Source organism: Saccopteryx bilineata, chromosome 3 (assembly GCF_036850765.1).
Source record: "Saccopteryx bilineata isolate mSacBil1 chromosome 3, mSacBil1_pri_phased_curated, whole genome shotgun sequence".
Taxonomy (NCBI): domain Eukaryota; kingdom Metazoa; phylum Chordata; class Mammalia; order Chiroptera; family Emballonuridae; genus Saccopteryx; species Saccopteryx bilineata.
The window spans coordinates 163,379,135-163,389,493 of NC_089492.1; the positions used below are offsets into that span (position 1 = coordinate 163,379,135).

The 10,359-nt window shown below is 40.2% G+C and overlaps 1 protein-coding gene across 5 annotated transcripts in view; it reads right to left on the bottom strand.

Annotated features, from left to right (window-relative positions):
- Positions 1-10,359, bottom strand: part of WARS2 (tryptophanyl tRNA synthetase 2, mitochondrial) — a 150,230-nt gene that overhangs the window by 139,534 nt on the left and 337 nt on the right. The window lies entirely within an intron of this gene.

Below are 10,359 nucleotides of genomic sequence, written 5' to 3' on the forward strand. Positions count from 1 at the left end.
GTCAGGGCTAGAGTACTGATAAAAGTCATTTTATAGCAACAAGTTTGAAATTCACAGCCTACTTGAAAAATCATTAAAATAAAATTGGTGTTATCTCCCAATCAACTGGATATTTAGGGCAATAATGAGATCATTTGCTAACTCTAGCAAAAACTGAGCATCTTCTGTAATTAAATAGTTAAAAATATACACAAAATGTAGGGTTTAAATTCAACAATATGCTAAATGCCAATGGAATGTACTTTCTCTTATCTCATTGGTTTTATTTTCCACTGAATTCATGAACTCAGTAAATATTGAGCTTTTTTTGATACAGGAACCAAAGATTGAAGTAATACCTCATTTTCTCACAAGTATAGTTATCATAGCTAAGGTACAGTAGAAAGAATCCTCCCTGCCCACTCTTCACTATCAGCCAGGTATATACTCCTGGTGAGGTCTGCCTGGTAAATGTCAGCTAAAGGCTGCACCTATGGAACAAGATATTCATTTTAAATTGTTTCTTGCTAGAGAGCTCACAAAAGGCCTAACTAAAAAAAAGAGGCCCTGGCCTGTGGCTCCGTGGATAGTGTGTTGGCCTGGCGTATGGACGCCCTGGATTCAATTCCCAATCAGGGCACACAAGAGAAGCAACCATCTGCTTGCTTCTCTCCCCCTTCCTCTCCTCCTTCTCTCACTCTTCTCCTCCTGCAGCCAATGGCTCAGCTGGTTCTCTCATTGGCCCTGGGCACTAAGGATAGCTGGATTGGTCCCAGCATGTCAGTCTCAGGAGCTCAAAATAACTTGGTTCATTCAAACAGCTGCCCCAGATGGGGGTTGCCGGGTGGATCCTGAGTTGCAGCACATGTGGGAGTCTGCCTCACTGTCTCCCCTCCTCTCACTTAAAAAACAACAACAGCATTTCTCTATCTGTAGTAAAGCAAATGCCTAGAGAACGAGATAGAATATAAGGGACGCTGTTTTAATTTCTAAAAGAAAAGTACAAAGTCCTATACAATTTCAAAACAGTAGCAATCATTTACAGCTTCAGAACAAAGTTTTCTGGAACTTACATGTGAGTGTTTTTTATTGTTGTTGTTTTTTGTCTCACTTTTAAAGAATGATAGAATACTGACAAGGATGGGAGAAAGGACCTTTCCAAGAAGAGCCAGGGGTTTTAACAAAGGAGTAAAAGGAACAGCTCTGAGCAAACTTGGCAATTCTTTGACTCCAGGGCAAAGGATCCATGTAAGACAGCAGTGGCCTAGAGGGCGTTTTTGGACCTGGACAGTGAGAGGTCTTGAATGTGAGGCAATAAGAAATCTACATTTTATGACAAGCCCCTAAAGGTTTCTATGCAAGAGAACAACACAATCAGAGCTCTGCTTTTGGGAGATTAATCCGGTCAGATTGACTTTTTTGGTAGAGGAGCATGAAAATGTGAAGATGGGAGGAATTAAAAGATTATTAAGATTGATAAGTATGGAAGAGGGCAAGGTTGCTGAGAATTCTATGTAATTGAAGAAATAATCATTGTCAGGCCTGGAGGACCCACTAGCTCAGGGGTCGGGAACCTTTTTGGCTGAGAGAGCCATGAACGCCATGTATTTTAAAATGTAATTCCATGAGAGCCATATGACGACCCGTGTACGTTACGCATTATCCAATAAAAATTTGGTGTTGTCCTGGAGGATAGCTGTGATTGGCTCTAGCCATCCGCAACCATGAACATGAGCAGTAGGAAATGAATGGATTGTAATATATGTTTTATATTTTTAACGTTATTATTTTTTTATTAAAGATTTGTCTGCGAGCCAGATGCAGCTATCAAAAGAGCCACATCTGGCTTGTGAGCCATAGGTTCTCGACCCCTGCACTAGCTGCTGTGCACTGGCCAAGGGACTTTATATGGCAGATCTTGAATCTACATAAAATTCCTACACTGTATTATCATTAATACCTTGCAGATGAGAAAACTAATGTGTGGTGAGGTCAAATAACTTGCCTGGTAAGTATGCAGGAAGCCAGGCCCAACTGACCCCCAAAGTCACACCCCTTCTTCGTTATCACACTTCCTCTTGGCGAAGAGCCAGTCAACTTTAAAATGACAAGTATAAGGTCTGTATGATCATTTAGCCCTTAGACACTTGCCTCTCTAGGTTACTGAGTTTCACAGCTTGGTGGCACGGGGGTGGCTGGAAAGTTGCCAGCCACTGGAGAAACCCAAGTTGCCTGCAGAGAAGGATTTTCCTTCACCACCAAGATGGCCAAGTAACTAGTATCCACAGAGGGCCAACCTGGCTCTCTCCACAGAACTGGCAAAGGCTCTGCTTAGTCTGGTTCTTAATATCTCCCTTGGGACTCTACCTTTCTTCTGCACACTTACCCCACCAGGGAGATCCCTTCTGTCTTCCACCAATTTATGAACTGGCTGCTCAGACCATTCTCCCCGTGGGAGGACAGGAATCCAACTCAGGGATTTGAGTAAACAACTCTATTTCCTTCACCACTACATTCTCCTGTTTCCCAAAAGGGGCTTAAAGTAACACAAAGAGTAAAGCATGGGCTGAATGAATATAAAGCAGAAGGGTCCGTGCAAAGCCTCTTCATGGTGAGGAGAAGGAACAACAGTTCATGGGGAACCCTTTGTTTGGTGTATAAAATAATTCTGTTCAACGTTGCTAGTTTTAAAGTCTCAACAGCATCCTAATTAATGTATTAATTGGTAATAATCCACTTTAAATCAATTAGTAAATTACCGACCCCCTTTAAGAAGTCTTTGGAATGCTAATCCTTTAGAATAAAATTCTCACTTATCCCTTGCTGAAATGGCCCACACCACCAATTACTTTCATCTCTCCCATCTTCCCACTTTGCACCTCTGCTATTTTTGAAGAAAGTACTCGAGCCATAAATCCCAATTAGAACCTGGATAGTGGTCCCCTGGTCATCCATCAGCTTCAACACTCACCACCTCCCCTCTGCCTGCAGGGCTGTGCACAGGTTGACCTTTTAGCTATAGACTGTGTATAAACAGAACTTCCTACATGCACCTTGGGACTCATGTATTAAAAGCCCTTATTTTACACAGGGTAATCCTAGTGGCAGTAGCCAAATAGAGACACGGAGATAAATTTACAAGACAGCCTTGCTCCTTTCTCATAATTCATCGAGCCAAACAAGCCTGTAGGAACAGTAACAACAAAGAATGATTTATAATTTCCACTCTGTGTGTCACCATGGCAAGATATGTAAGTGGCTTTCATGGAACAGATTTAAAAGGTGCAAAGCAGTTATCAGCATATTATCACAGGTAATTTGTTTCAGAATTTAATGCCATTTTATTATTTATTACACTTACTGTACAGAGTTTGGAACCTGGATACCTGGGTTTACATTGTGGCTCCAACACTTCCTAGCTATGGGACCTTGGGTGAGTTATTTAGCCCCTCAGTATCCTCATCTAAAAAATGGGACTAATATTAGCTCCTATCTGATTGGGTTATGAAGATTCAATGAATTAATACATGCCAAGTGCTTCAAATCATACTGGGTACAGGGTAAGCACCCAATAGATGCATGCTAGTATCACCTCCCACATCCCCATGTTTAGTAATAAATGAAATTGCAACAGGGTCCCCAAATAAATCACACATTTGACTAATTTTAGTATAAAAAATAATTTTAGTATAAATAAGAAAATAATATCCATTGAACTAAAACTTTAAAGAATATTGATTTTTAATTTTTTAGTGAGAGAGGGGGGTGGAGAAAAGAGGGAGACAAGAAGGGAGAGAGATAAGAAGCATCAACTTGTAGTTGCAGCACTTTAATTATTCACTGATTGCTTCTCACAGGCGCCTTGACAGGGGGAGGGGGGTGTGGGGGGAGCTCAAGCTGAGCCAGTGACCCCTTGCTTAAGCCAGTAACCCTGGGCTTCAAGACAATGACCTTGGGATCAAGCCAGCAACCCTGCACTCAAAGCTGGAGAGCCTGCGCTCAAGCTTTTATTTTATGCTTCCAAATGCCTTCATGAAAAATCTACAACTATCATCCCAAGAATCCAGGATAAGAAGCAACACAACCAGGGTCATGCATTCAGGGCTCCATCCACGCAGAGTTGCCAGCACTGCAGTGAGTCCCAGCTGGAACATCAGGACAGGAATGAGAAGGAGAGACTGACATTTGAGGGCAGTGGGTGGTGAAACAGTTGTGACAATCTCCAAGTGTTAGAATCAGAGTGGCTTGACTCTGCTTTTAGGAGACAGAGGGGCAATCAAAAAGGCGGTCCCTTAGCCAAGCAGAGTAAGTCAAAAGATGCATGGAACACTGTGTGCCAAGAAAAAAAAAAAGCTATCAGTGAATTTTGATACATGACTAGAGGACCAATAGAACTCAGACGACGGGGGAGTGAGAAGACCTAGATATGACCTTTGCTCAGTGCACAGGGAAGTTAAGAAAAAGTGTTAAGTCTCCAACTGGGAATAAAAGATAGAGTATTGCTCAAAATGATATATAGAGCAAACTGTAAATGCCTGAGCAGAGTTAAATTAAGTCAAGCTGGAGTCAATGGATCATCCCTGTGCCTATAAATTATCTCTGTGCATCTAGTGTCTCACACTGGCGGAGCAGTGTGACACTAGAAATATACTAAATGAGTAAATTTCTCCTTTGGAAATTCAGAAAGAAGTGTCCAGCCTCATATTGCAGTCTCTAGAAGAGAAATTTCTGAAGCCAAAGCAGTGGTGGAAGAACTGAATCAGGAGCAGACCTAGAGTAAGTGTTCTTTATGAGGAGGCTAGAGGCCAGGTGAGTCATAACAGTGACAGAGTGAATCCCTAAAATCATCTTTGTGCACAAACATTAGCACATTACTTAGGAATGAGCTGTGTTTGCAGAGAAAGAAGGAAGGAAATGTGACTGCTATTATCTTAAGTACTTGTGTGGCTTTAGGTAAAAAGAATATATGTTGCATTTCACTGATAAAATACATATATATCAAAGTAAATACTCCCAAACTACTCACTTACAGGGCAACTCCTTAAAACAAATCATCCATCACACATGGTCCTGAGCCAACAAACTCACTTGGATATTTAGAGATGCTGAAGTGGTTTACAAAACTGCATCATAAAAAAAATCGGGGCACCATCTCAGAGGCCCCTGGTTGTGTGTGTGGCAGGAAAGTGGTGGTCGAGTGGGGAGGTTCAACAGAAAGGCTGAAGCTACTCCTCTATTCCTTAAAACAGAAAAGCTCTGCTTTTATTTATTTCATCTAACCGGGGCTCATGTAAGATTTATTCTATAACAGACCGCAACTGGTCAAGTGGGAAAAGCACAGCCGCGGCTGAGTGTGAATCCTGGCATGGCCAATTACTAGCTCTGTGACTTGAGGAAGTAAACTAATCTCTTAGCACCCCGGTTTCCTTTTTTGAATAAAATGGGTAAAAGAACATGTACAGGAATGTTGTGAGAAGTAAATAATATAAAGTATATATAGCACATGGTACAAGGCTTAACATAAAGCAGGCACTAGCTAAATGTTAATTCCTTTTCTGAAAGACATAGGGATGTGTGTATAAACACCTACCCACCCACCCCCCAGACACATACACACATACATATATTCCTGACTGAGCTTAAAAGGAGCGTTAGAGTGGATCCATACAACATCTTTATTTACCATTTAAGAAAAGCACAGAAAGATGAAGAGACTGATCAAACTGGCACAGTAATCATCTAGCAAAATTCCCAGGTGACTCTAGCAGCTCCCGATAGCTCTCCATGCTGATCAGCTCATGTGGCATGTTGGACAGATAATAACCTGGCAGAGAAGAGCTAAGGGTAGAGTCACTGGGAATATTACCCCATTTCAATGCCATTAGGTCACAGACCTACAATAACAAATACTAACTGCAAATTCTAGAATGAAATCCCAATAGTAAATGAAATCTCATTCAAACTCCTCTTAATTAATTAGCTTTGTGACATTAGGCAAACTATTTAAACAAAGTCTACTTCCTCATAAATTGAAAGAAGGTGCTTATACCTGCCTTATGAACAAAATCTCCTCCATGGTATTCTTGGACATAACCCAGTCTATTCATAAGAAGACGTCAGCCAAATCCAAACTGAGAGACATTCTGCACACTAATTGACCAATTCTCTTGAAAAGTGCCAAGGTCATGAAAGACTAAGGAAATGCCATAGGCTGAAGGAGACATGAAAACTAAATGCTATATGGGATCCTGGAGTTGATTCTGGGCCAGGAAGAGACTAAAGGGAAACATGGTGAAATTTGAAACAGGTCAGTAACGCCTGACCTGTGGTGGCACAGTGGATAAAGCGTCGATCTGGAAATGCTGAGGTTGCCGGTTCGAAACCCTGGGCTTGCCTGGTCAAGGCACATATGGGAGTTGATGCTTCCAGTTCCTCCCCCCTTCTCTCTCTGTCTCTCTCTCTCCTCTCTCTCTCTTCTCTAAAATGAATAAATAAAATAAAATAAAATAAAAAGAAACAGGTCAGTAACTAGAACTGAACCGAGTTAATTTCTTGGCTTTGATCACTGGATTATGATTATGTAACAGGTACCTTGGAGAGGGGTATATTCCTTGGTAAGGAATACACCTTACAAATATTGTGACTTGGTAAATCTAAAATTATTTTAAAATAATAAAACGTAAAAAGAGAAATTTTTAAAAAAGCATATTGTAAGAAATTAATACAAGATCAAAAATTTAATCCATTTTCTACTTTTTTGCAGGCACAGTTCCTTCATCTGATGGCTATCCTTAGTGGCCATTAGCAGTAGGAACAGTGTATTAATATCGACCAAACACAGGCTGCAACAACTAGTAATGTAGTGTGCTGTTCATTGTGATAAAACGGGGTCGTTCTATATTTCAAATGAATGATTATAAATATTCTCACAATATTCTACTAACCATCAATATTTCATTCTTTGCATAATAGAACCATAGGTTAGTGTTTAAAAAAGTATGGATTCTGTATCTGATTAATGATGACAGGCTTTTATTTACCTAATGGCATCAGCATTTCAACATAACATGTCAGACCTTCATTCTAACTCTGGGACTATTCTCGTCTTGTCAGACTTCAACAGTTTTCTGTCAGGCAGCACCTGGCAAAATAAACCGCTTTCATATAAATTGTAGGCATCTCAAAATGATGACTGCTTGATACACTGTCATTTCTTTTTCTCCCTATTTTTTTTATTTTAAACTTGAGTCCACATCTAGCTTTGAGGGGCAAAAACCTGTCTCTGAGAAAATTAAAGGTCCCCAATGCCAAGTTTATTACCCAAGATGTTGCTTTCTAAACAGAACATTAAAATAACGTAGGAATCACAATGCTTTAGCAATCACAGTTTCCAACACTGGCACAATGTCTCCTCCACTTTTTGCTTCTCACCTCAGGGAATAACTGCAGCCAAAACTAATAACAAGCAACTTGGCTATTTCTTAGTCTTAGATAAAATCATCCATATGATAAATATACATTTCTTTCTATTACACTATTCTCTTGCAAAATAATTTTTGTTTTCTACAAAGGTTATGAGATATCATAAAAATGTCTAATGCATCTGGTTTAAGAATCCAATTCTTCCTTCACATATTTCTGCATCTGTTCACAAAATCTCTTTGACTTCAAAGGAGGCTTTTCAAGAGAAAAAGAAGATACACACAGGAAAAGTGGCCATAAATTTTTAGTAGTCCTTTTCTAAGGCCATTTAATAACAGCACTGTGGGACAAGTATCTCTGAGATTTAAAATATCACAGATGATATTAATGACTATGCAGTGATATGAAGATTTACATTTGATTTTATTCTGGGTCTAAAAATGAAAAATCTTCAATTTAAAACATGTGAAAAATATGGAAAGCTTAAAGAAGAAAACTTAAAACCATTTTTAATCCACTATTTAGGAAAACCTAGCAAAACAAAAAAAGAATGGTCATTTCTTTCCAGTTTTTCTTTGTTTTTCTGTGCATATTTATATAAATAGTTACTTACAAACATAATATTGTAATTACACTATTAATGCAATTTTGTATCTTTTTTCAGTTGGTCTTTCAAAAGACAGTCCTTCAAACCATCTTTTTTTTTTTTTTTGAATTTTTCTGAAGTCGGAAACAGGGAGGCAGTCAGACAGACTCTCGCATGCACCGGACTGGGATCCACCCACACGCCCACCAGGCGGCAATGCTCTGCCCATCTGGGGCGTCACTCCGTTGCAACCAGAGCCATTTTAGTGCCCGAGGCAGAGGCCATGGAGCCATCCTCAGTGCCCGGGCCAACTTTGCTCCAGTGGAGCCTCGGCTGCAGGAGGGGAAGAGAGAGACAGAGAGGAAGGAGAGGGGGAGGAGTAGAGAAGCAGATGGGCGCCTCTCCTGTGTGCCCTGGCCGGGAATGGAACCCGGGACTCCTGCACGCCAGGCCGATGCTCTACCACTGAGCCAACTGGCCAGGGCCTCACACCATCATTTTTAATGACTGAAAATTATATGTAGATTTATACTTTAAAAAGATGCTATCACATATAATTCTTATTCTAAGCAAAGGTTTGGAAATTCTACATCTTGAAAAAAATCTACATTAATAGTTAATTTTAAGATAACCATATTGGTAAATACTACCAAAACAATATAGATATTTAAGGAATTTTTTCTTTAGCATTTATAACGATTTAGTCCCCTTAATTTCCCTGGGCAATCATTATAGTGGGCTCTAGTTTCTTTTTCTTTTCTCTTTGATTCTCTATTTCTCATGACATCCTTAGCTCATGAGTTTGGATTGAGAAAAAGTTGGGGTCTAAGGCTTAGTTACTTTGACACCGTAGCTTTTAATAAGCTACTAATAGCTATAAATGTAGTAATCAGCCAATTCTGATTCTGAAGAATCAGACCCTGAAGTTTCAAAGAGGGGAGTATCTAATGGACTTAGCTAATTTGTAATCAATTCTTCCCTAATATTGTTACCTAAAATTTAAAATAACATTTAAATAGCTGTTTTGTTGATGAAGAGCTTTCTGGTATAATACTCTTCATCCTTACAAGAATCTTTTTTTGGGGGGGTGGGGGTAGTGGGGGGCGAGGAAGGAGAGAGGAGGTGGGGGAGGGGAGGGGCACAAAGAAAACCAGACAGAAGGTGACAGAAGATAATTTGACTTTGGGTGACGGTATACAGCATAATAAAATGTCAAAATAATCTGGAGATGTTTTCTCTCAACATATGTACCCTGATTTATCAATGTCACTGCATTAAATTTAATAAAAAAATCTTTTTAGGCTTATATCAATGAAGAAAGTTTAAGTTAAAAGATTTATGGGATGATTAGAAAAATAAGTTGAATTTAAATCGTGGTTTTCATAATTAATCTCACTGTTACACTTTGGACTCATAGTCATGAAGCCATAGATTTTCCAAAGCTTGAAAGAACATAAATGTGTCAATCATTTTGCTAGAGAATAAACCCTGCGAGATTAAGCGGCTTGTCGTCACACAGCTAGGAAGTGGCTGACAAATACCTTGACCTCTGGTTTCCTAACTTCCAATCTAGTGTTCTTTCCAATACGCCACTTACCATACAAAATTCTCACACCCTCACAATATGACAACGAATATGCAAAGGTGCCAGGAAATCACCCAATAATCACAGAATCTTAAATTTCTCTCTAGTTCCCAGAAGATAGATGCCAAGAGATGCATGGCATGTGCCATCACTGAGATTAGACTTGGATGACATTTAGTAAATATCTGAAGGAGTGAAACACACGAACGCATGCCTATATACAGAGATGGGCAAAAGTAGGTTTACAGTTGTATGTGAAAGTTTATTCTTATATTATTTACTAATTATGGTATTTACTTATATTACGACTGTAAACCTACTTTTGCCCACCGTGTGTGTTTCTTTTTTTTTACAATGAGGGTAAAATTCCAAATACTGATGGCAGGCTGAAGGCCTGAGGGGGTCTTCTATGGTCCTCTCTCAGCACGACAGAGTAGCGGTCATAGCAGCGCTGCCTGGCACAGGAAGGACGACGCACTTGGGCAGATCCACTTTGGGGATATGAGGGGGAACCACACTGGGAAATACTCTGGCACTTGCCGCGGCTGTACCAACTTAAACCTCCAAATGCCAAACTATACGTTCACTCTACTCCTTCTCCGAACCGCAGACTGTAGTCACCGAGAGACCTGAGCCACAGGAGAACGTAGTCGTAGGCAGTCCCAGCGTGCAGACAACGACGCGCTCCTCCCACCAGGGGCATACGTCATCACGCATCCTTGAAACGTCGCCACGCACCAGGTAGAAGGGCAGTCTTACGGAGTGGACTTTAAAAGGGAACCGGTCC